Here is a 27,596-nt window from a genome sequence, read left to right on the forward strand (position 1 = left end):
GGTTTTTATATGACCAATCATATATGACGAATTTGACGAGAGCCACCTGTCCCTGGTGACTTTCTATAGCAAAGATGGCAGACAAAAGTAAGTAGTTATAACGTCATAACGAGTCAAGCAAAAGGTTTACAATTGAGATTTACAATTCAATATTTAGCACGTTTTTTTCAGTCATATTCAATACCAAGTGTATCAAACTCCATTATTTGAATGTTGCTGTGTCTACATGTATGTATTACAATTATACACTTTAACAGTGTTTACCACTCCTGCTCCGGGGACACCAATGATTACACATTGTAACTATGCAATAGACATGATAAATAAACTATGCAATGAAACATGATTTAAGTAAAGGCTGATTTGTAATTCATATATACAGAATAAAAAACCGTACATCCTGCCAGCATGCCCACAGGCGTGCTGAATGGCGCATGGAAGAGAACGAGGAATGAGATGGGAGTAACAATCCAGGCTAATGCTTTGAGACTGGCATAATAATGTAATGAAACAAGCATGAGGCAGGTTTTGAACCCTCAACATTCTAGCCTGAAGTTCAGCACGCTATCGACTCTGCCCAAATGTATTAATTGGGGTTGGAGCCAGTTGGGGCGAAAACACTTTATCAATTGGAATCTTTAACATGTGGAAAGGGGAAAAGTATTAGTATTAGTTTTTCACAAGCGTAGCAGGATGGGATATTAGCTGAAAATAGACTATTCAACCTTTACTAAAGAATTATCTAATAGCCCGAGAACCCCTCCCCAACTTGAGCTAGGTGTGAACCCCCATAACTTGCAACAAATCTTTTGTATCTATCTTTCCAAATCTACCTACACACGTATCTACATACACACGGTTAATGTTCTGAAAAAACATATATATGTACAGTTGAGGTCAGAAGTTTGCATACACATAGAATTTTTCAATCGGTTAGGACATCTAATTGTGCATGACACAAGGAATGTTTCCAACAATTGTTTACAGACAGATTATTTCACTTATAATTCACTGTATTACAATTCCACTGGGTCAGAAGTTTACATACACTAAGTTGACTGTGCCTTTAAACAGCTTGGAAAATGCCAGAAAATTATATCATAGCTTTAGAAGCTTCTGAAAGGCTAATTGACATAATTTGGGTCAATTGGAGGTCTACCTGTGGATGTATTTCAAGGCCTACCTTCAAACTGCCAAATGGACAATGACCCCCAAGCATACCTCCAAAGTTGTGGCAAAATGGCTTAAGGACAACAAAGTCAAGGTATTGGAGTGGCCATCACAAAGCCCTCACTTCAATCGCATAGAACATTTGTGGGCAGAACTGAAAAAGTGTGTGCGAGCAAGGAGAACTACAATCCTGACTCAGTTACACCTGCTTATTGTGGGAAGCTTGTGGAAGGCTTACCCGAAAAGATTGACCCAAGTTAAACAATTTAAAGGCAATGCTACCAAATGCTATTTGAGTGTATGTAAACTTCTGACCCACTGGAAATGTGATGCAAGAAATAAAATCTGAAATAAATCATTGTCACTACTATTATTCTGACTTTTCATATTTTTAAAAGAAAGTGGTGATCCTAACTGACCTAAGGCAGGGAACTTTTACTAGGATTATATGTCAAGAATTTAAAAGTGTTTTGCTAAGGTGTATGTAAACTTCCGACTTCATCTGCACATGTAGAGATTTAAAAAATATTGTTGATGTTTATTTAGTTATGGATCCATAATGAATTACTTGTTCAAATATTCCATGATATTCTTAAGATATGTGTTGACTGACTATAAGCAAGCGATCGTCTGCTAAATAATCAGGTTGGGTTTCTCCAGAAATAAATATTTCTAAATAAAAAACTGGCTTTATTTACAAATGAGTGAGAATGTCTCACCCCATGTCCAATAATTGCCTTTTTCCTCGCTCACTCTACGTTAAATTAAAACAAAATTTCCAAAATATCGTTACTTTTTGAAAAAAAGCTATTATTATTTTTATTCATTAATTTAGAATTATATAAAAGCCACATAGGATCTGTGAGAATATCTAACGGAAAACGCCCCTTAGATATTAATTTAGAGTCCTCCAATCGTCTGAATGTAATTATTGGCGGAGAGTCACGTCATTGAACATAATTTTTTTCTCTCGATATACTGTAGGCCTACAAAATGAGTCTCACTAGTGTTGATTAATGTGCTGTTAAAAAAAGTGTAGGTCTTTATCAAGGCGAGACCCAGATGCAGACACAGGAGGCAGATGGTTGGAGTTTTACAATGTTTATTAATCCAAAAAGGGGTAGGCTCGAGAACGGTCGTGTACAGGCAAAAGGTCAAAACCAGTCCAATAGGTACCAAAGGACAGGCATATTCAAGGTCAGGGCAGGCAGGATGATCAGGAAGGTGGGAAAGTAGTCCAGAGTCAGGCAGTGGTCAAAACTGGGAAGACTAGCAAAAGACAATAGAAAAGGAGTACGGGGAAAAACACGCCGGTTGACTTGACTAAACGAACAAGACGAACTGGCACAGAGAGACAGGAAACACAGGGATAAATACACTGGGGAAAATAAGCGACACATGGTGAGGGTGGAGACAATCAGAGGGACAGGTGAAACAGATCAGTGCGTGTAGGTATTATTTATTTAAAGAGCATATTGATATTTTAGCACCGTTTCGAGCTGCTCTGAGGCAAGCTTGGGGACTGGTCTTGATAAATCGATGAGATTTTTATTTTAATTTAATCTCCATTTGGATATTGGTTAGACAAAAATTTGAAAATTAGGGTGCAGAAATGTTATGCTCTTAGTGTGACCTTTATTTAACAAGGCAAGTCAGTTAAGAACAAATTCTTATTTACAAGGACAGCCAACTCCTTCCTTGTGTCCTGAGGGGATTCTTCAGATAAATAGTCCAACTACTGTACTGCTGACTGTCACATTGTACAGCGCCATTTTTCCATTCCATCCCAATGGAAACCCAGAGGGTTTTTCGTTTATCTTTGAGTAGAAAAAACATAATATTAATTCAATTAATTAAGCTGGTACCAGTCAAAAGGTTGGACACAACTAGTCATTCAGGATTTTTCTTTATTTTTACTATTTACTACATTGCAGAATAATAGTGAAGACATCACAACTATGAAATAACACTGGTCTCCCGCATTCTGTAGTACAGACATGGCCTTCTCTCCCTTATGTATGGAATTAGACACTTTCCCATGTTTACTACAGTATGTATTCTAGACTGCACAGTAGCCTAATAAACACATTTAGTTAATAAAATAATGAGAAAAAAATGCTCTTTCAAAATGCAGACGCTGATTTAGTAATGGATCCATAATGAATTACTATGGGAAGAAATATAACTGATTTACAGAAATATTGGAACAAAGTTGTCTAATGAAGGCAAATAATTTAGAATCCTCCAATCCTGTAGCCTACTCCCAACCGTCACGTTGTACAGTGCCATATTTGCCATTCCATCTAACAAAAACCCTAAGGGTTTTGTTTTTCGTTTTTCTCTGAATAGAAACAGCATAATATATATCAAACTAATTAAGCCACATTTCTTAAAATCAATCCCATATACTATGTTATTACAAAAAAATTATTAAATTCTCTGGAAATGACAATACGGAATAATATCAAATGCTTATCAAAGATGCCCTCTGGTGGTCAAACTAGCAATAACTTGCAGTAACAGAAAAAATGTCTGACAATTAAATGATGTTCCACAGAATGCTGTGGCAGCACACAAGGTTTGCCGCAGTATGACACAACTTCTACAGGAACAACCACTGTAGTCACATTTGTTTTGAATACAAATTCCTCCTCCTTTGTCACATTTTCTTATGATAATCAAAGGATCTGATTGTAAGTCCTTAAGAACCATTCTCTCATCTCTACTCAGGTTATCATTGGATGTGTGTTTCTGTTTGCCTTTCAGTCGGTCTCCTACATAATTTTCAACAATCCCACAGAGGGTTTCAACATCACACCTGCGGGACAAGTACAGCATGGCAACAACTGCCCGAGTTACACCAGGAACGCACAATCCCTCCATCAGTGCTCAGACTGTCCGCAATAGGCTGAGAGAGGCTGGACTGAGGGCTTGTAGGCATGTTGTAAAGGCAGGTCCTCACCAGACATCATGGGCAACAACGTCACCAATGGGCACAAACCCACCATCGATGGACCAGACAGGACTGGCAAAAGTGCTCTTCACTGATGAGTCGTGGTTTTGTCTCACCAGGGGTGATGGTAGGATTCTCGTTTATCATCGAAGGAATGAGCGTTACACCAAGGCCTGTACTCTGGAGCGGAAACGATTTGGTGGTGGAGGGTCCATCATGGTCTCGGCCGGTGTCACATCATCATCGGACTGAGCTTGTTGTCAATGCAGGCAATCTCAACACTGTGTGTTACAGGGAAGACATCCTCCTCCCTCATGTGGTACCACTCCTGCAGGCTTATCCTGACATGACCCTCCAGCATGACATTGCCACCAGCCATACTGCTCTTTCTGTGCTGGATTTCCTGCAAGACAGGAATGTCAGTGTTCTGCCATGGCCAGCGAAGAATCCAATTGAGCACGTCTGGGACCTGTTAGATCGGAGGGTGAGGGCTAGGGCTAGAAATGTCCGGGAACTTGCAGGTGCCTTGGTGGAAGAGTGGTGTAACATCTCACAGCAAGACCTGGCAAATCTGGTGCAGTCCATGAGGAGGAGATGCACTGCAGTATGTAATTCCGCTGGTCCCCGCACCAGATACCGACTGTTACTTTTGACCCCCCCCCCCTTTGTTCAGGGACACATTAATCAATTTCTGTTAGTCACATGTCTGGAACTTGTTCGGTTTATGTCTCAGTTGTTGAATCTTATGTTCATACAAATATTACACATGTTACGTTTTCTGAAAATAAACGTAGTTGACAGTGAGAGGGCATTTCTTTTTTTGCTGAATTTATACTGTATAGCCCCGTTATTGTGTTACTATTTCCTCGCAAGTAAGCAAATAACATTTTAGTTGATTTATGCAGGCTTTTGAGCTGTGAATGCATTGTATTACAATCTCCGCAAATAATTGCACATATTTTCAGAAAGTATTTAATAGATATGACCTGTTTTGACCATGGCACTGCTCCTTTCTCCTGTCAAGGTTTTACCATAGTGTTAATGTATACCAGAAACATAACTTAATTTGCCCCTTAGGTACAGAATGATTTCAATTGTACCATTTTATAAACATTTGAATGTTTTTCAATAGCGCAGAAGCTATTGAGTGCTGAGGATTTAAAATCTGGCTTGCATTTTATTTTGTGTTAGTAATGTTGCCAATATGCCAATTATGTTTCAAATCCTGTTGCACTCCCTCTTTGATGCATTTCAAGAAACACAATCTCTTTGTCCTCCACACATTCATGAAAATCTATTCATATTATTTATCAACCATAACTGAAGTGGAAAGGATCCAAAGGATGTTCACACTTCCATTCTTCTGCAGTTATTTCTCCAGCTGCAAAAAAAAACCATAAAGTACAATTAAATCAATTATGATTATGTAAATATTTAACTTCAAGGCAGGGCAGAAACTTGTAGGGAGAATAAACATTTAAAAAGAGACTTTCGTAACTTCTTACCAGAACCAAGGTAAAAGCCTGGATGCAGACTGTCGAAGTTACAATGTTTATTGTAGCAACAGGGGCAGGCAAAGACAGGTCAAGGAAGTCAGGGGTCAATAATCCAGAGTATGCGAGCAAAGGTACAAAACAGCAGGCAGGTTCAGGGTCACTTAGACAGAGATCGGTAATCCAGAGGGGGCAGAGGTACAGATTGGCAGGCAGGTTCAGGGTCAGGGTAGACAGAGATCGGTAATCCAGGGGGGGGGCAAAGGTACAGAACAGCAGGCAGGTTCAGGATCAGGGTAGACAGAGATCGGTAATCCAGAGGGGGCAGAGGTACAGATTGGCAGGCAGGTTCAGGGTCAGGGTAGACAGAGATCGGTAATCCAGGGGGGGCAAAGGTACAGAACAGCAGGCAGGTTCAGGTTCAGGGTAGACAGAGATCGGTAATCCAGGGGGGTGCAAAGGTAGAGAACAGCAGGCAGGTTCAGGATCAGGGTAGACAGAGATCGGTAATCCAGAGGGGGCAGAGGTAGAGATTGGCAGGCAGGGTCAGGGAGGACAAGAAAAGAGAGACTGGGCAAAACCAGGAGCTGAGAACACAAAACGCTGGTTGACTCAAAGCTGGTTGACAAACAAAATGAACTGGCAGAGACAGACAGGTGTAAATACATGGGATAATGGGGAAGATGGGCGACACCTGGAGGGGGGTGGAGACAATCACAAGGACAGGTGAAACAGATCAGGGCGTGACACTTCTGATTTACAATAAATACCGTGAAGAACATTGAAGAGGTTATATAAAATAATTACATCCAGCTTTTTGTCTGGTATGTTGTGTTTAATTATTATTTAAATGGAAGAGCTTTAAAATGAATTAGATGTGTTTAGCCTTTCATAGCTGAACAGTGGGTGTAGTGAGTTAAACTCATCAATCTTTAGGAAACACTGAACACATTATTACCTTCATGAACCCTGATGGGTTTGCCTTTTGAAGTGCTCTAAAAATATTACAACATTGCAATAGAAGCTTTATCAAAATGAATACGTTTCAAAATGTAATGTGGAAGACCAAGAACTTGTTGACATTGTTAAGTGTATGCTAACAAAGTTCTCTGAAGTATTTGACGCTTTTGAGTAATGTTTAGAAAACTTTTCGATGGCTCTAATTTGCACCTCTGGGGTGTTGCGTGCGTCATTGTGTACACCCGCTCTCTAATAAAGCCACTCTAGCAGCCGAGGGAGAAAATGCACAATTTTCTTTAACAAATCAGACAGTGTTGATCAAACAGGCGCCTCAGACAAAAGACTTCATCAGTTCATCAAACACATAATTTCAACCCATTTCCTGACCTCCCTCTCTGGTTGTCAGTCAAAGTCTCATTTACACCTCTGTAATTGGGCTGTGTGAGTGGCTTCCTGCATGGCTGACATTCGCCTAATGAGAAACCCCTGGCACTGCTGCCCCTCTTTCTGCCTCCCTTGGGGGAGCTCTACAGGAGTGTGTGTATTTGTGGGTTGGATGCACGTGTGTGAAGAGGGAGGGGATATGGTGAGGGGTTCATCACCTGTCAACCCCGTAGCTAATTGCCCCGTTAAAGAACACACACTTCACATGCAAATGGCTACTGCATTGCGCCAATCTGACGTTTATGGTGATCCCATGCAAATACTATATGCATAAATTTTGTCCCAGATATATACATCCCTGCTGACAGAAGTGTAAAAGGTTCATTGTAAAACCGTTACTGCTTTTGTAAGAAATACAGGGGAAAACATTGAGCTAGTCGTATAATGAGAGAGACCGTTAAAAGTGCTGATCCTGCACTTGCTTGTAAAGAGATCGTACGATAAAGATTACAGATCAACATTTTTTTATACAGATGGTTCATATAACAAAGTATTACTGCCTATATCCTCTCAGTCACTTCAGGTCCAAACCCAAGGGCTGGAAACAGGTACAAACAAATCTGCAAAGTGTAAATTTGTGCTGAGGCCAAAGGTCTATAGAGATAGAGCAACCCCCCACTTGTGGCAGAGGTAATCCCTTGAGCTAGTATTTTCTCTGGGCATGGGGTTTGGATGCTACCAGTCCATTTGCCTGCCTTTCAGTTGAGTTTGTTTGTGTTTCTGTTGTGGTCGCTGGCTCAGGGAAGAGGCAATTAAAATTGTAAACTGCAGCCGTTCCGCTCAAATAAACATCCATTAAGGCAAGCGTTCAAAGTCATCGTATGTAACAAACGAACTGGGCTGTGTAGTATCCAACCGTTTCAATGTAGCTGGGGATGTGGCAGTGAACAAAGTTACATACAGTAACTAATATTAACATGCTATACTGACTTGTCATGTCTTGGCCTGGGTATTTCTATCCGTTTAAATGTGATTGGTACACTTAAAAGCAAACACAAGTGACCAGAAACAGACCAGATAAGTCACTCTTCTTTTTGGTATTTGCAGGCAGGTATACTTGCCAATAACTTCCCTTTCAGACCTAATGTTTTGTACACTCAGTGTATAAACATAATTGGTTAACATAACATAGCCAGGTAACAAGAACAGCAGGTACTGGCCCACGCTGACCACAAACCCTCATCAAGTCTGGGGAACATACATACAGAGGTTATAACATGACATAGCCAGTTATTACTGAAACCCTCACCTGCAGGTCCTCCAGGTGGTTGGTTCCCCCATGGGTGTTGATATGCCCACTGCACCACGTCACAGCATGCCTCCTCTGTAGGCTCCTGCAGTGCCAGGCGCCACACATTCACCCCCTCGGAGAACGCCAGCAGGGAGAACCTGGGACGCAGTCAGGGAGGGGGTCTGGGGTTAGATATGACAATAACAAATGGGTGTGAATGTAGCAGGGGTAAGATGGTTTCATGAACATAATGAACCTAAGTTACACAACTATAATTTGATTTATTTCTATGGACACAATCTTCCCTGAAACATTAAGTATACTGTATAAGGCTCTGCTGGAAACAAGCCCTGAAATAATCAACAGCAGACAAAACCAACAACACTAAGGATCTCTTACTTTCACAAAATAAAATGTAAAAGTCAAATTTGACTGAAAAAGATATTGCATCTTTGGATCAAACTAGTCAACCAAGACGAGAGACATTTTTTTTATTCCACTCCTAAAGTTGGAGCATATTGTATTTCCATTTACCTGAGTTGGATCCACTAGGTGCCACTTGCACAGGTTTAAGTAATGTTTAAAATCCTAAACAAGGCACATTGCCTACCCCAGCTGTTCGCAGGGAGTGAGAAAGTTTGTGAAATAGTCTCACCATCAATATTAACCATCAATATTAACTTCCGGTGAAACTGGAGGGTGCGCAATTCAAATAAATAATCATAAAAATTATGGATATTAAACATTTATGTACATACAAGTGTCTTATATTGGTTATAAACTTACATTTTTGTTAATCTGACTTTGCTGTCAGATTTACAGTATTCTTTACAGCAAAAACATGCCATCTAATTGTTTGAGGACAGCGCCCCACATCAATATATTTTTCCACCGGCACAGGTTTCAATTCACAAATAGCGATTAAATATTCACCTACTTTAAAAAAAATCTTCCTCTGATTTGTCATCTAAACGGTCCCAGCTACAACATGTAGTGTCGTTTTGTTAGATAAAATCCTTCTGGCGCTATCGATTTGAGTAATCCACTCGTTCAACCTGCAAAGGAAGGAAACCAAATTGCTACCTCTAAACTTCGTTAAAACAAGTCAAAATACAATTCTATATAATCCTCAAATACCCTAAAATGTAATTAAACTATAATATTGCATACGGAAAGAAGTATGTTCAATAGGAAAACGATATTAGCAGGTGTGTGTCCTCTTCATCGCGTGCGCATACACACATTTTATTATTTGTTATTTTTTTACTTAACACTTATTTTTCTTAAAACTGCATTGTTGGTTAAGGGCCTGTAAGTAAGCATTTCACTGCAAGGTCTACACCTGTTCAGCGCATGTGACAAATACAATTTGATTTGATGACAAGCCACACAGTTAGTTTGTTTAAAAGAGTTTTAAATAATGCAGCCATAAATAAGTCAATGAAATCCAGTTACTTTTGCGAAGCATTACATGCGACATAGCATCACTTTGCATTTTGAAAGGGTATAAAACTTTCTTTACTCAAGTTTAATTGAGAACTTTTTATTGGCCTGAAGCTTCCTGTGGTGATTGAGCAGCAACCACAATGCCAGGGCATTATCTCCAACTTCTTAAAAATAAAATTGTAACCCAGATGGCTAAGGGATAGAGAATAGGCAGTGCTAGCTGAGCCAAGACTCCTCAAGCTATTGCAGGCTGAACTGTAAACAGATGATAATTTATCTTCTGGAGAAAAATACATTTTTTTATCATGATTTAAGGGAGTAAAGCAAATCTGTGTGTTCAACAGGGAAACTGACAAACAAAAATGATCAGTAGTGCTTTGGGCAACATTTGATTGGGCATGCCTGGGGCGGTGTTCTGCAGTTTGTGTGAAGAGTCAGCAGGACGCCCTGGGATTGATAAGTATCCTTTGATGAAGACATGGCAAATACTCCTCCCTCCCCAAACACAACAAAGCCTTGTAGGTTAAGGACAGTTACTGTGGGTGCCACATTTCATCTAGTTTGCGACTAGTATTTCAAACAAAACAGTGCATGTGGCAGAAACTCAAATAGACTAATACTGTCACCAAGTATATATTCCGACGAAAGTATGAATATGTTGACAAAACAATGATTCTGCTTGGTCCTGATTAGGCTCACAGGAGAGCAGATTCTGCTCATCCAAAAGCTGTCTAATGAAGAGAACAGGTCTTTCAAAAAAAAAAAAATTTGGTGACATTAGGCAATTGGGGCTGTCTCCCAATTTCATCATTCGTTTTCAAAACAGATGAAGATGAAGGGAGCAGAGACAAAGAGATGAGAAGTGGAACGCAGCTAACAACAAAGGTTCCCACAACTTTAGAGAACGTTCCTTTAAGAGTCTCACGATGTCATTATAACTAACATTTTCATAGAAAATGTTCCATGTTGTGCAAAGAATGTTCCCAAGAGACCATTCCCTTAATAATAATAATAATAATAATAATAATAATGTCAAATAGAACGTGGTTACCGTGTTCTCAGAACTTAAGATATTATTATAGACACTTTTTTTATTGGAACATTGCATAAACATTCATGTCCAGTTTTCAAGAATAGTCTGATGGGTGACAATATTAGCCTATCACTTGTGAATGACATTATCACTTGTGAATGATGCCCAGCATAAACAAGGTGTACCTTTTTTTGCGACTTTTTCCAATCATAGTTGCACACCTCATGTAGCCTAGCCCCATAGGCCTATATGTTTTGAGAAGGTTTGTATAACAACCAAAGTGGCCAAATAACTTCTTAATAATAAGCACATTAATCTGCTTTACAACAGGTGTAGACCTAACTGGCACACATACCCAGCGCGTGAGTTGAAGTTTGGGGTATCTAATTTTCACCATAAAAAAAAATGCACCTTTATAATAAAAGCATTATATGCATCGTGGCACTTGCAGTCACGTTTAATAATGGTGTTTTCCCGTTAGTGGAACATGTGCGCTTATAGCCATGTGTGCATTGCTGCGCTTAAGTGACGAAATAGCCTAATAGTATCCCACAACTCTCATACCCTGATCTGTTTCACCTGTGCTTGTCTCCATCCCCCTCCATGTGTCGCCCATCTTCCCCATTATCCCCAGTGTATTTATACCTGTGTTCTCTATTTATCTGTTGCTATTTCATTTTGTTTCGTCAAGCTTACCAGTGTTTTCCCCTTGGCCCTGTCTTTATCTAGTACCTGTTTTCTAGTTTTCCTTGTTCTGACCATTCTGCCTGTCCTGACCCTGAGTCCGTCTGCCGTTCTGTACCTAGTCAATAATCCAGTGTGGTGTGACCTCTGCTTGCCCTTGACCTGTCGTTTGCCTAACCCCCCCCCCCCCCTGTTTTAGTAATATACTTTTGTTACTTCGAGACTGTCTGCACCTGGGTCTTCTCCTGAGCCTTGACAACAACTGTCCCAGGGTATGTTTGCAATACTTATTTCTCACACAGAATAGGTCAACTTTTGTACTATGGGGGATAGTAGACTGACATAGGGTAGTGCTTTTGCTCTTCGTTACGCCTACTCATCTGAAAAGTAAATGTGGATAGTTGTGGATACTTCGAATATCTTCAATATGCACCTCGGAATTGGATAAGGATGCAGGCAGTTGCATCCCTGATGTGTCTGTTTTCACTCGCAGCCTATGAGAAAGATTCATTCACCTGAAGGAGAGCCATGTGAGTGAGAGGTGCTTCCGAGCAAGCAAGCAGTACGCAAGGAAAAGGGAATTATAATGACTACATTCAGCCTAAGGGCACAACAGCCTTTGGACTCAAATGGAATGGATTTTATTAGGGGGCTTTACGGCCAAACAAAGGGGATGGAAAATTAGAGTAATCATCAGGTGCTTGTCAAATTGTGAATGAGAGACTGATAAAGTGTGTACCACCTACACAAAAAATAAAGCAGAACTCACGCTTTTCATGCGGCATTTTTCAAATCATCATTAGAGTCTTAGAATGTATTACAAATCCAAACATATAGCCCAACGTTTGTATCACAACTAAAGTTACGTACAGTTGAAGTCGGACGTTTACATACACCTTAGCTAAATACATTTAAACTCAGTTTTTCACAATTCCTGACATTTAATCCTAGTAAAAATTCCCAGTCTAGGTCAGTTAGGATCACCACTTTATTTTAAGAATGTGAAATGTCAGAATAATAGTAAGGAGAGGGATTTATTTCAACTTGTATTTCTTTCATCACATTCCCAGTGGGTCAGAAGTTTACATGCACTCAAATAGTATTTGGTAGCATTGCCTTTAAATTTCTGAACTTGGGTCAAATGTTTCGGGTAGCCTTCCACAAGCTTCCCACAATAAGTTGGGTGACTTTTGGCCCATTCCTCCTGACAGAGCTGGTATTACTGAATCAGGTTTGTAGGCCTCCTTGCTCGCACACCATTTTTCAGTTCTGCCCACAAATTTTCTATAGGATTGAGGTCAAGGCTTTGTGATGGCCACTCCAATACCTTGACTTTATTGTCCGTAGACCGTTTTGCCACAGCTTTGGATGTATGCTTGGGGTTATTGTCCATTTGGAAGACCCATTTGCAACGAAGCTTTAACTTCCTGACTGATGTCTTGAGATGTTGCTTCAATATATATAATGTTCCTTGTCATGATGCCATCTATTAATGTGAAGTGCACCAGTCCCTCCTGCAGCAAAGCACCCCAACAACATGAGGCTGAGGCTGCCATCCACCCCATCCATGAGGCTGCCATGGTTGCGATGGTGTTCTTCGGCTTGCAAGCCTCCCTTTTTTTCTCCAATCATAACGATGGTCATTATGGCCAAACAGTTATATTTATGTTTCATCAGACCAGAGGACATTTCTCCAAAGAGTATGATCTTTGTCCCCGTGTGCAGTTGCAAACTGTAGTCTGTCTTTTTTATGGCGGTTTTGGAGCAGTGGTTTCTTCCTTGCTGAGCGGCCTTTCAGGTTATGTTGATATAGGACTCGTTTTTCTTTGGCTATAGATACTTTTGTACCTGTTTCTTCCAGCATCTTCACAAGGTCCTTTGCTGTTGCTCTGGAATTCATTTGCACTTTTCGCACCAAAGTACATTCATCTCTAGGAGACAGAACGCATCTCCTTCCTGAGCGGCATGACGGCTGCATGGTCCCATGGTGTTTGTACTTGCATACTATTGTTTGTACAGATGAACGTGGTACCTTCAGGCATTTGGAAATTGCTCCCAAGGATGAATCAGACTTGTGGGGGTCTACATGTTTTTTTTCCCATGATGTCAAGCAAAGAGACACTGAGTTTGAAGGTAGGCCTTCAAATACATCCACAGGTACACCTCCAATTGACTCAAATTATGTCAATTAGCCTATCAGAAGCTTCTAAAACCATTACATAATTTTCTGGAATTTTCAAGCTGTTTAAAGACAGTCATCTTAGTATATGTATTCTTCTGACCCACTGGAATTGTGATACAGTGAATTATAAGTGAAATAATCTGTCTGCAAACAAAAAACAATGACACAAAATTCCTTGTGTCATGCACAAAGTAGATGTCCTAACCGACTCAAAACTCTACTTTGTTAACAATAAATTTGTGGAGTGGTTGAAAAACGAGTTTTAATGACTCCAACCTAAGGGAATGTAAACTTCCAACTTCAATTGTAAATGACTCCAAATTAAGCATATAGGAGGACCTCATTCTTTGTTAACACTCATCACAGAATAGCCGCATGTGCGCACTCCCTCAAGTCCTTTGGAGAAAATGTATTTTCTTTGTTTTTCAATCGTATTCTTCCTACTATAATATACCGTAAAATAATGCCACATACTTCTAAGGATATGAGGACAATTATGAGGACCTGTGAATTGTCCTAATATGAGGACAATTCACAGTATGATATTCTGTTCTTCTGAAATAGAGTATATTTGACATGTTTCTTTAGGCCCGTCTAAAATAAATAATGGATTTATTGTGAAGGGGTAGGATATATTACATGGATGTCTTGGACTTTTTAAAATATAGATGTTCTAAAGGTCTTCACCAATGGCTTCTAGCCTATATATGCTACACGATGCTAAATATGTTTAGGTTAGTAGGCAAGGGGAAGGGCAGAATATAATCAATTATAGTGACAGAATTAATTCCAAGTGGTTACCTTTCTGGCGATCCAGTCAATCTGTGGGTTGTGTAGCTTTAACCATGGATGTCCAAGAACTAGGGGAAAGTAAAGACAGTCGGTTATGTGGAAACTGATCTTTTCCTGGATCTGAATAGTAACAAACGGCTAGAAATGTAGACTGACTGAGCGGAGATTACGATCTGGCAGCATAGAAGTGGCAGGGCTGAGGACTTGTAGAGGTCTTGATTATGGAACAGGTTGCAGCTGGTGGGGATCTGCTCTGACTCCAGCACTCCTGTCTCCACCCACAGAGAGAGTGAGAGAGAGAGAGAGGTCAAGGAGAGACCTCAGATGTCCCACTTCCTGGTTGGATTTTTCTCAGGTTTTCACCTGCCATATGAGTTCTGTTATACTCACAGACATCATTCAAATAGTTTTAGAAACTTCAGAGTGTTGTCTATCCAATACTAATAAAAATATGCATATATTAGCATCTGGGACAGAGTAGGAGGCAGTTCACTCTGGGCATGCTATTCATCCAAAAGTGAAAATGCTGCCCCCTATCCCCAAAAGGTTTTAACGTAAATAATCGATAAAATTTAAGACGGGATAAACTGTGTTCAATAGCGGATAAAAACAAAGTGGAGCAAGCTTTCAGGTCGTGCGTCCCTATCAAACAGTACACTTCACTCGACCCTCATTCTGAACTGCCCTACTTCTTCATCTCTCAAAGGAAAAACATCAACACATTTCTAAAGACTGTTGACATCCAGTGGAAGCGATAGGAAGTGCAAGCAAGTGCCACAGAAATCTAGATCCCCATATTTTTTTCTCAGGTTTTTGCCTGCCATATTAGTTCTGTTATACTCACAGGCATTATTCAATCAGTTTTAGAAACTTTAGAGTGTTTTCTATCTAAATCCAATTATATGCAATTATATGCATATCCTAGCTTCTGGGCCTGAGTAGCAGGTAGTTTACATTGGGCACGCTTTTCATCCGGACGTGAAAATACTGCCCCCTAGCCCGAAGAGGTTTTAAATGTACTTGGCTAAAGTGTATGTAAACTTCCGACTGCAACTGTATTTCATGTAGTCCTCATTATATCCTGTTGAATTCCGGCAACAAATTTAAGGAGAAAATAACATTGATTCTAACAGCCGCTAATGACTGCAAGTAAAAATGTATCTAAGGCTTCACATTATATCCTGTTGTATTCCTCTCCTATCGTGACATGGCCGTGCCAGAGCCGACCGCAAGCCAAACCCGGGCACTCCTTTATGGGAAGGCATACCCAAGTTCAACTCACAACCGACTCCGACACAGCCACGGCACGACAGCCAAGAACACCTGCAGTACTGACAATACAGAGTGAGTAAACCTGTACAATCAACCCTCTCTCCTATACCTTTCTCTCGCGCTTGCCAGAACATCCCTATGTCCAATCCGTCCCTAGCCATGTTGTTTGACTATCAGTGTTTTCTGGATTAAAATAATAAGTACCTATTTCTGATTACTAAGATAGGAGTGTTGGGGAGACAAGATACATCTAGATAGGAAGAGAACCACTGAGCAGATGCCGAAAATAGAGATTATATACACAGGTAAGTAGAATGTGAGAGAGATAGAGAAGAGGTTAAGAGCAAGGAGTGGAAATACTTCATGTTGTTAACCGGCCTACTGTATATCATGAGTATAGGATGGTAATAAGGGCAGTGAAAGGGGACTCTGAAAAGAGAGTTCTGATATGCATCCAGACAGTGGCAAAGTGAAAGGAAACCCTTGTTGAATAAATTATCCAGTGTTTTAGACATTAATATTTCATTACAAGGGAATGAGATCAGCAAGAAAGTTGAATCCTTCTCGCAAATCTCTTGGAAGGAGTAAGGGACCGTGTTGCACTGCAAAATTCATGAAAAAAAGAAAAATGGGAAAGGTCCAAACAAAGGCGGGGGGTCACTTTCTGAGAGGGACGCACATGTGATTGGTGGAGCCTGTCAAATGAATTCGGGACTAGTTTGGTTTGGCTGAACTCCCTCTGCAGGAAATGGACGAAGGAGAGAAGCACAGATCACCACCGACAAAGGAATGGGGTAGCTCGGGTCCCCGATGTCGAGAGTCCTGGGGATTAGAAACGATGAGTTTCAGTGCCGGAGAACTTAATTAGTGATGGTAAAGGAGGAGCAGCAGTCTGCTTTTATTTCCCAAAGCTAGACTCTTTCCCTCCCTTACTCTCTTTTTTTCTCTCCCACCACACCTGTCTCCATCTCCTCTCACATTGAAATCACACCCCCTGGCCCTGCCGCCGAGTTCCGAAGCAGAAATAGTTACACAAACTAAAAAAGATCGCCCCTCGATCATTTGGGATTTGGTATTTTAGAGGTCTCAATTATATTCTGCCTTATCCATATTTCTCCCCGAACAGAATATGGCTGATTCTCCTGTGAAAAGGCCCAGTTTGTAGTGCCTTGAGCCTCCCGTGCCCTTGCTAAATAATACACTTGGAATTCATTCTCCAGCACCATCCTATTCTTCCCTTTCTATTGAGATGGAGTGCAGAGAGTTGTCGGGAATAATTTTTCTGGACTCGCCAAGTTTTCTGTTTCTAAAAATGTCTGTGTTGGAGACTCTTGGTGACTCCTATGAAACGTGAACAGAACAGTGTTTGGCTGCTTCCCAATACTGACCAACGCTATGGTAGCATGGTAGCCTAGTGGTTAGAGCATTGGACTAGTAACTGAAAGGTTTGCTAGTTCAAATCCCTGAGCTGACAAGGTACAAATCTGTCATTTGTATCTTGAATTTGTTCTTATTTGCTCTGACGACTTGCCTAGTTAAATAAAGGTAAAAACAAAATATGTTTGTTATGCAGGTGAATGAGGACCCAAAAGCGACTTGGCGAAAACAGAGTTTTTAATCCAGTAAAGTAACTTTACAATCAAAAGGCATAATTCTACTCGTAATGACGAGAACAGACTGGAGACTTGATCAAGAACTGCAGGTTGCCTCGGGAAGGCACTTGAACGTAGCAGACTCAGACACCTGCTCACCACGCAGCATCTGAGGGAAACACGACACGACAGGGCGATACATAGACACAGCACGGTGAACAATAGACAAGGATCCGACAGGGCAGGAACGGAAAACAAGGAGAGAAATAGGGACTCTAATCAGGGAAAAGGATCGGGAACAGGTGTGGGAAGACTAAATGATTGATTAGGGGAATAGGAACAGCTGGGAGCAGGAACGGAACGATAGAGAGAAGAGAGAGAGGAAGGGAGAGAGAAAAAGGGGAACGAACCTAAAAAGACCAGCAGGGGGAAAATGAACAGAGGGAAAAGCAAAATGACAAGACAATCTAAGACAAAACATGACAATGTTAACTGATCATAGCTGCCAAGGTACAAATCTGTCGTTCTGCCCCTGAACAGGCAGTTAACGCACTGTCCCTAGTCCGTCATTGAAAATAAGAATTTGTTCTTAACTGACTTGCCTAGTTAAATAACAGTAAAATTTAAAAAAAATAACCATATACATATTGTCATAAAGGAAAGGGAAAGTCAGTTGTATAACTAAATGCCTTCAACTGAAATGTGTCTTCTGCATAACCCAAATGTCATAATATTTGTGTGTGTAATGGATTTGATGCATATTAGCTTTCTGGATTGAGTTTGCCCACCCATATTTTAATGTTAAATTTGCAACTGGATTAAGTCCTAATTTGGCACAGCATTACAGTTATTTCTCACTTTTGCTGCTCACTTTTATAGTACTCTGAGCAAGGTTATTTCATCAATGATAGGTGTACTAAACTATTACTGACAAATGTTTTATTAAAGGCGGCTCCATGCCCTTGAGAACGTGTTTTTGTAGACTTAGAAGGTGTTGAGTTCAATGTCAGTTTTGAAGAACCGTACTACGATGTTGTACCCCCGTCATCATTAATGTCATAAATCATTCCTTTTTATCCTCTCTAGTCATCTCAATGGAAATGTGCCTGCAGATTAAATATATTAACATCAATACCGTATATAACAGTAACATACTGCAGTAACACCCACAAAGGGCCAAAGAGACACTAATGTCTTGCGGCCAAATACTGTACCAAGAGATAATGAATAAAGTAGGTACCATTGTAGCCCAGAAGATTCATTTTTCATATCCCATCTTGCTATTTGAATAATTCCATATTGAAGCGTTACATCTATTTACAACTTCAACCTGAAGGCCAATTGAAGGCCAATGAAGTGAAGGGAACTGCAGCTTTCCTATAACATCTATATTGTGGCAGCAACTCTGTGGCAGTTTGCATCCTTGTGAGTGTGAGTGCTTTAATTTGAGTGGCAAATTTGGGAATTTACCAGCAGACAATGCATAAACCAGCAGACAATGAGTAGACTAAACTGAAAACCCCTGCTCTGCAATAACCCACACAGTGTAGATGTGTAATTTTCCTTCTACCCATAGCAGTAAATGTCAACATACAGTATAACAACGGCATTTGCAGCCCTGACACCATAGCACCTCTTTAATATTTACAGGAAAGTATGCCACAAGTCTACTGTGACCGTCTCTATGGGCTTTCTCCATTCAGCAGATGATAAGTTTCATCATTACGCTGGGCTTTATAAGCCAAAGCAGATCAGTATTCCTTATAGTGGGGGAAGTGTTAGGGACGCAGTGTTCTTAGCCCTCTACCAGCCAGTAATTAAATGCCTCTGGAGGTCCCAGCAGGTAGAAGGAGGAAGTGCTCACCTATCAGAATAGAATGCAGCCTCTCTCGGATATCATGGAGACAATTAAAATGCAGAGGAGGATGCAATTAATGATGATCCCTTTCTCTGGCTCAAGAGAGTGTGCTCCGAGTGGAGGGAGATGCCACACGGACACGTCAATGTGAGCACACGCTGATTGCACACTTGTACATGAGCGTACCCATTTAGACACTCATATAAAACGTGGAGATGATTAAGAGATTGAAACCCTGAGTTCTAACTAGCTGTATAATGGCCAAGGTAATATAACTTCATGGAGGAGAACTCGATTCTTTAAACCTGTCTTTTGTCTATGTGCTCCTTTGAATCCTCAATGGCACTGCCAGACACAAGCATTAGACAATAAATCTTGTCTGCCCCTGCGTTAATTAAACAATCTATTATCATTCCCTAATTTTGCATTTCTCTCACAGTTAGACACTAAGGAAGGCACATGTGACCTCGTTTGTCCACAGCTGCAATAAAGCTGGATTATGCCTCCAGCTACTGATCCTGGGCTAATTTTAATGCTTAACTCTAAATGGGAATGACTAGGACTGCTGTGGAGAGAGTCGACCAGAGATCAGTTGATAAGGCAGAGAGTATAGAGCTCCAGCTGTATGAAGCTGGGGACATCTGCTCCAGTGCACCGGAGTCGTCCATTTGAGATGACATCACCTGAGTGGACACAGCTGGGGAGGCCTCATATAATGCATCACAGAGCACAAGAGGGATAACAAAGGGCACATCATCTGTATTCTATATATAACTCTGACCTGTCGAGAGAATGACCAATCTCCCCGTATCTTGCCGTGGTACCTGCCGGTGAGGGACTAGTCATTTATCATGGGCAGAGGGAAAGGTGGCAGAGAGGGGTGCTCTCTTGTTGCACTCATCTGTCTAATCTATTCCTCTCATGGGGGCTGTGTGGAAATCTCATCACTATGGACCGTGCATTGCATCTCTAAAAGAATGCCAGCCCTGGTCAGGGTAAGGCGGTTGAACAAGGCCCCCCAGCGATAGCCAGAATGACGGACGCTTTTATGGTGGCTCACGGTGGTATTGCAGTCTAATTGCTCTCGCCCCAAAAGAATACCCCATCTGCTTCCCATTAGAGAGTAAAATAATAGTTTAGTCAGGAAAATAAAGACATTTCTGACAGCATCATAATGCAAAAAAATATATATATTACAACAATTCAAACTATTTTGGAAGAGACCAAGTTTCCTTCTACTTCACTCAAGAACAGATTAACGTATTTTACTGCTAAAAAGCTCTGATATCTCCGACCAGCAGTATGTCGTCAATGCTCATTCCGGACCATAATTCTCAGGAAACATAAGTCCCCATGTTTTAGGGGGCCTTGGCTCTGTCTGAGACATGTTGCAGGGGCCACTGCCTGGGATATATTCAGGTAGGTTCAGAAATTTGCAGATTGAAAAGTCATCACTAAAGCTGGCATGATTCACTATCCATTACAGACACATCCCTCACAAAACATTTATATCTGGACATTGTGTAAGGTTGAACCTCCTTGTGCAGGCTGGTCACATGCACACCCATTGGCTTATTGTTTGGCTGATGATCTCAAGGTCACCTCTTCCAAGTCGTGTACTAAAACTCACTTCTCGGATGCATCCGACAGGAAAAGCTGGGGTGGTGTGGGACTCGCCTTCACTCGTTAGCACTATAGACCATTTTTATCATTGTAGTTTTGAAAGGAATGCTCAAGGCTAAATGGCGATGTTCGGCCCCTTCTCGCGTGCACAACTTTAAACAAACACACGTTGAAGAACTCTAATTATCTCTGCAGGTATGGTCCCACATTGTTTGCATGATTGCCAGTTGCTGGCAAGAGGTCCAAGTGGAACCTTGGAAGAGTGTGTGAAAGTGGTGCTTGAAGGGAGAGGGATGCATGGAAGGAGAGAGGCAGCAAGCTCAGAGCAAGCTCAAAGCTGGGCAGTGATGTCTCTGGCAGGTTTATTTATAACATGGTAAACGAGATCGCGCAGGAAAGGAAACAAAGGAATGGCTTGCTTGTTGTTCTGCCAAGAGGCTGGCAGCTGATACCTTTCGAGCTGTGGCAGCATGCCAGCCCATTGAATCAGAACGACAGTGCCAGCAATTGGGAGTCCTTTGAGCTGAGATGGAGATCTGCTCTGCTACAGTACAGCAAGTGGAAATGAGCTAAGACAGGGATAGGTCCTTTGTAACTCAGTAGCTAGAGCATGGTACTTTTAAAGCCAGGGTAGTGGGTTTGATTCCTGGGACCATCCATATGTAAAATGCATGCATGCATGACTAAGTCGCATTGGGATAAAAGCGTCTGCTAAATGGCATATATTATAGGATACCTTTTCAGAATGTCAATTTCAAGAAAGAAAGAAAGGAAAGAAGAAAGCAAAGTAAAACATATTATGAGTGTGAGACACGAACATAGTACGAGTGCTTAATGTATATTCACTGTATTGTCAAAGATTTCACTAGAAACAATGTAACATTTATTTACCCTCAATATACAACCTTGAACTCACCTCCATTTCCAACTACATAGCAATGCAAATTACCATACTTCACCCTCGATAAGAAAATAACATGTTGTACTGCAATAAAAAGAAAACTCCAGAGCATGTGTCAGATAAGGTAAAACTCAGGAGAGCTGTGTCAGTGCCTCTTGAGTGAAGACGATGTGGGCAATGAAACTAAGGAAAACCAATCATTTCCAATAGAAGATAAGCAAAATGGGTGGGGGACCGTTGGGGTTGTGAGCATGGGCAAGGGACGTGAACAATGCTGGACCAAAGATAGGTGAAGCTGAACTATATGCAAATACTCTGCGACACCGCGGCGAGCTTGACTAATCCAAGCTCACTCTCGCTTCCAGCCCCTACTAGATTGACTGTTGATACCTAGCGCTACCTAGCTCGTTTGCTAGCACCCACACGAGGGCGAAGCTAGCGTGGCTAGGCAGAATAAATACAAGTGCTTGTTAAAACGTACTGTGTCCACACCGTCAGACGCGGAGAGAGAGGCGCGCTCACTGGCTGTACACTTCCGTCTTTTAGGGAGTCCAATTTATTTCCTTCACCTATGCACAATCAAGAGTGGAAAGACAGGCATGCAGGAATGTTGCCTCTCAACTTTTGTTCTGCAGATCTGGAATACCCACCATCAAATGCCGACCGCATTACCTCTCAAGATAATTTTCTACGGTCATCGTCACAGCCATCTACAGTACCTGTCAAAAGGGTTTTTCTTAATTTGTACTATTTTCTACAAGGTAGAATAATAGTGAGGACATCAACACTATGAAATAACACATGGAATTATGTAGTATCCAAAAAAGTGTTAAACAAATAGATTTTATATTTTATGTTCTTCAAAGTAGCCTTTGCCTTGATGACAGCTTTGCACACTCTTGGCATTCTCTCAACCAGCTTCATAAGATAGTCACTTGGAATGCATTCCAATTAACAGGTGAGCCTTGTTAAAAGTACATTTGTGGAATTTCTTTCCTTCTTAATGCGTTTGAGCCAATCAGTTGTGTTGTGACAAGGTAGGGGTGGTATACAGAAGATAGCCTATTTGGTAAAAGACCAAGTCCATATTTTGACAAGAACAGCTCAAATAAGCAAAGAGGAATGACAGTCCATCATTACTTTAAGACATGAAGGTCAGTCAATCTGGAAAATTTAAAGAACTTTGAGAGTTTCTTCAAGTGCAGTGGCAAAAACCATCAAGCACTATAATGAAACTGGCTCTCATGAGGACCGCCACTGGAAAGAAAGTCATAGAGTTACCACCCTCAGAATTTGCAGCTCAAATAAATGCTTCACAGAGTTCAAGTAACAGACAAATCTCAACATCAACTGTTCAGAGGAGACTGCGTGAATCAAGCCTTCGTGGTCAAATTTCTGCAAAGAAACAACTGCTAGAGTTCACCAATAAGAAGAGAATTGAGAATTGTTAAGAAGAGAATTGGGCCTAGAAACATGAGCAATGGACATGGAAATCTGTCCTTTGGTCTGATGAGAGTAGCGTAATACAATGGTTTGAGCAGAGTACCCATGATTGTCCGGGAAGGGATTTTATCGTCTCCACTCCGGGTTTACATTCAAAGTTCAAACCATTTTAAACATATAGCTGCCGATAACGCACATTCAAAATAAAATAAAAATCAAATTTTATTTGTCACATACACATGGTTAGCAGATGTTAATGCGAGTGTAGCGAAATGCTTGTGCTTCTAGTTCCGACAATGCAGTGATAACCAACAAGTAATCTAACTAACAATTCCAAAACTACTGTCTTATACACAGTGTAAGGGGATAAGGAACATGTACATAAGGATATATGAATGAGTGATGGTACAGAGCAGCATACAGTAGATGGTATCGAGTACAGTATATACATATGAGATGAGTGTGTAGACAAAGTAAACAAAGTGGCATAGTTAAAGTGGCTAGTGATACATGTGTTACATAAGGATGCAGTCGATGTTGTAGAGTACAGTATATACATATGCATATGAGATGAATAATGTAGGGTAAGTAACATTATATAAGGTAGCATTGTTTAAAGTGGCTAGTGATATATTTACATCATTTCCCATCAATTCCCATTATTAAAATGGCTGGAGTTGGGTCAGTGTCAATGACAGTGTGTTGGCAGCAGCCACTCAATGTTAGTGGTGGCTATTTAACAGTCTGATGGCCTTGAGATAGAAGCTGTTTTTCAGTCTCTCGGTCCCAGCTTTGATGCACCTGTACTGACCTCGCCTTCTGGATGATAGCGGGGTGAACAGGCAGTGGTTCGGGTGGTTGATGTCCTTGATGATCTTTATGGCCTTCCTGTAACAACGGGTGGTGTAGGTGTCCTGGAGGGCAGGTAGTTTGCCCCCGGTGATGCGTTGTGCAGTCCTCACTACCCTCTGGAGAGCCTTACGGTTGAGGGCGGAGCAGTTGCCGTACCAGGCGGTGATACAGCCCGCCAGGATGCTCTCGATTGTGCATCTGTAGAAGTTTGTGAGTGCTTTTGGTGACAAGCCGAATTTCTTCAGCCTCCTGAGGTTGAATAGGCGCTGCTGCGCCTTCTTCACGACGCTGTCAGTGTGAGTGGACCAATTCAGTTTGTCTGTGATGTGTATGCCGAGGAACTTAAAACTAGCTACCCTCTCCACTACTGTTCCATCGATGTGGATAGGGGGTGTTCCCTCTGCTGTTTCCTGAAGTCCACAATCATCTCCTTAGTTTTGTTGACGTTGAGTGTGAGGTTATTTTCCTGACACCACACTCCAAGGGCCCTCACCTCCTCCCTGTAGGCCGTCTCGTCGTTGTTGGTAATCAAGCCTACCACTGTTGTGTCGTCCGCAAACTTGATGATTGAGTTGGAGGCGTGCGTGGCCACGCAGTCGTGGGTGAACAGGGAGTACAGGAGAGGGCTCAGAACGCACCCTTGTGGGGCCCCGTGTTGAGGATCAGCGGGGAGGAGATGTTGTTGCCTACCCTCACCACCTGGGGCGGCCCGTCAGGAAGTCCAGTACCCAGTTGCACAGGGCGGGGTCGAGACCCAGGGTCTCGAGCTTGATGACGAGCTTGGAGGGTACTATGGTGTTGAATGCCGAGCTGTAGTCGATGAACAGCATTCTCACATAGGTATTCCTCTTGTCCAGGTGGGTTAGGGCAGTGTGCAGTGTGGTTGAGATTGCATCGTCTGTGGACCTATTTGGGCGGTAAGCAAATTGGAGTGGGTCTAGGGTGTCAGGTAGGGTGGAGGTGATATGGTCCTTGACTAGTCTCTCAAAGCACTTCATGATGACGGAAGTGAGTGCTACGGGGCGGTAGTCGTTTAGCTCAGTTACCTTAGCTTTCTTGGGAACAGGAACAATGGTGGCCCTCTTGAAGCATGTGGGAACAGCAGACTGGTATAGGGATTGATTGAATATGTCCGTAAACACACCGGCCAGCTGGTCTGCGCATGCTCGGAGGGTGCGGCTGGGGATGCCGTCTGGGCCTGCAGCCTTGCGAGGGTTAACACGTTTAAATGTCTTACTCACCTCGGCTGCAGTGAAGGAGAGACTGCATGTTTCCGTTGCAGGCCGTGTCAGTGGCACTGTATTGTCCTCAAAGCGGGCAAAAAAGTTATTTAGTCTGCCTGGGAGCAAGACATCCTGGGCTGGATTTCATCTTGTAGTCCGTGATTGACTGTAGACCCTGCCACATGCCTCTTGTGTCTGAGCCATTGAATTGAGATTCCACTTTGTCTCTGTACTGACGCTTAGCTTGTTCAGTCATGTTGCCAGACACCTTGCCCTGATTAAAAGCAGTGGTTCGCGCTTTCAGTTTCACGCGAATGCTGCCATCAATCCACGGTTTCTGGTTAGGGAATGTTTTTATCGTTGCTATGGGAACGACATCTTCGACGCACGTTCTAATGAACTCGCACACCGAATCAGCGTATTCGTCAATATTCCCATCTGACGCAATACGAAACATGTCCCAGTCCACGTGATGGAAGCAGTCTTGGAGTGTAGAGTCAGCTTGGTCTGACCAGCGTTGGACAGACCTCAGCGTGGGAGCCTCTTGTTTTAATTTCTGTCTGTAGGCAGGGATCAGCAAAATGGAGTCGTGGTCAGCTTTTCCGAAAGGGGGGCGGGGCAGGGCCTTATATGCGTCGCGGAAGTTAGAGTAACAATGATCCAAGGTTTTACCACCCCTGGTTGCGCAATCGATATGCTGATAAAATTTAGGGAGTCTTGTTTTCAGATTGGCTTTGTTAAAATCCCCAGCTACAATGAATGCAGCCTCCGGATAAATGTTTTCCAGTTTGCAAAGAGTTAAATAAAGTTCGTTCAGAGCCATCGATGTGTCTGCTTGGGGGGATATATACGGCTGTGATTATAATCGAAGAGAATTCTCTTGGAAGATAATGCGGTCTACATTTGATTGTGAGGAATTCTAAATCAGGTGAACAGAAGGATTTGAGTTCCTGTATGTTTCCTTCATCACACCATGTCCCGTTAGTCATGAGGCATACGCCCCCTCCACTCTTCTTACCAGATAGATGTTTGTTTCTGTCGGCGCGATGCGTGGAGAAACCCGTTGGCTGTACCGCCCTGGATAGCGTTTTCCCAGTAAGCCATGTCTCCGTAAAGCAGAGAACGTTGCAGTCTCTGATGTCCCTCTGGAATGCCACCCTTGCTCGGATTTCATCAACCTTGTTGTCGAGAGACTGGACATTGGCAAGAAGAATACTGGGAAGTGGTGCGCGATGTGCCCTTTTTCGGAGTCTGACCAGAACACTGCCGCGTTTCCCTCTTTTTCGGAGTCGTTTCCTTGGGTCGCTGCATGCGATCCATTCCGTTGTCCTGTTTGTAAGGCAGAACACAGGATCCGCGTCGCGGAAAACATATTCTTGGTCGTACTGATGGTGAGTTGACGCTGATCTTATATTCAGTAGTTCTTCTCGACTGTATGTAATGAAACCTAAGATGACCTGGGGTACTAATGTAAGAAATAACACATTCCTTTGGTGAATTTGGAGAGCACAGGCCTGGATCTTCTCTCTTGATTTACAACAGGACGTGAGTGTCCATCCCCACTAGTTCTTTCCTCCCCCTCTACGGGTGAAAGGGTGTCTGATTGAAGTTAGTCATTGCAAACCTGATCTGACCTATTTGGATTCTCATGGTCAGTCATGACAATAATATTATATTCCAGACTCTGATAGAGCGTGTTCTGATATTTCTTCATTTCTTTAAATGTTTGTAGATGTGTGTATTGTTTTGTATTGTTAGGTATACTGCACCTTTGGAGCTATAAACATCAGCCATGTGCTGCACCTGGGATAACATCTGCAAAATATGTGTACGCAACCAATAACATTTTATTTTATTTGGTAGCACTCATGAGAATATAGGACATTCATGATTGGTAGCACCTGAGATTTTACACTTCAATTATTGATCACACAGCACTTGTGATAGATTGGTACAAAAACATACTGCATTTAGAGAAATGTAAACAGCAAACGTGAGAAGAAAAAGGAAAGCTCTTTGTCACCAGGTGACACATGTACAAGTTACAAATAAACCAGCTGCATGTCAAGCATCTATTTGTTAGCACAGCCCATCTCATTGCTGTGTCCAATTTCCATTTCCAATATCCATTATTTTTTAATATAGCACAAAAAATGATTTAGCTGGGACTAAAGTGAATGCAGGTCTTCGAAGAGTTGTCCTGTAGCTAAATTACTGAAGTGTGGAGAGCCAAATGCATTTGACTAGGCTGGACTCTTCACAAAGGAAGAGTTAAAACATGAAAGAGAACATTAAAGGGAAGCGTAGGAGAGCACATGCTGATACACCTCTATGTAGCTATGAAACCTTGCTATGACTAATGTGAAGTGTTTAGTAGGCTATAATATACAATCATAGTCTGTAAAGTATATCAGAAAAGATGATCTATCTTTTTATATGGTGGA

The sequence above is a fragment of the Oncorhynchus gorbuscha genome, linkage group LG01 (assembly GCF_021184085.1).
Source record: "Oncorhynchus gorbuscha isolate QuinsamMale2020 ecotype Even-year linkage group LG01, OgorEven_v1.0, whole genome shotgun sequence".
In the NCBI taxonomy this organism is placed as follows: Eukaryota; Metazoa; Chordata; class Actinopteri; order Salmoniformes; family Salmonidae; genus Oncorhynchus; species Oncorhynchus gorbuscha.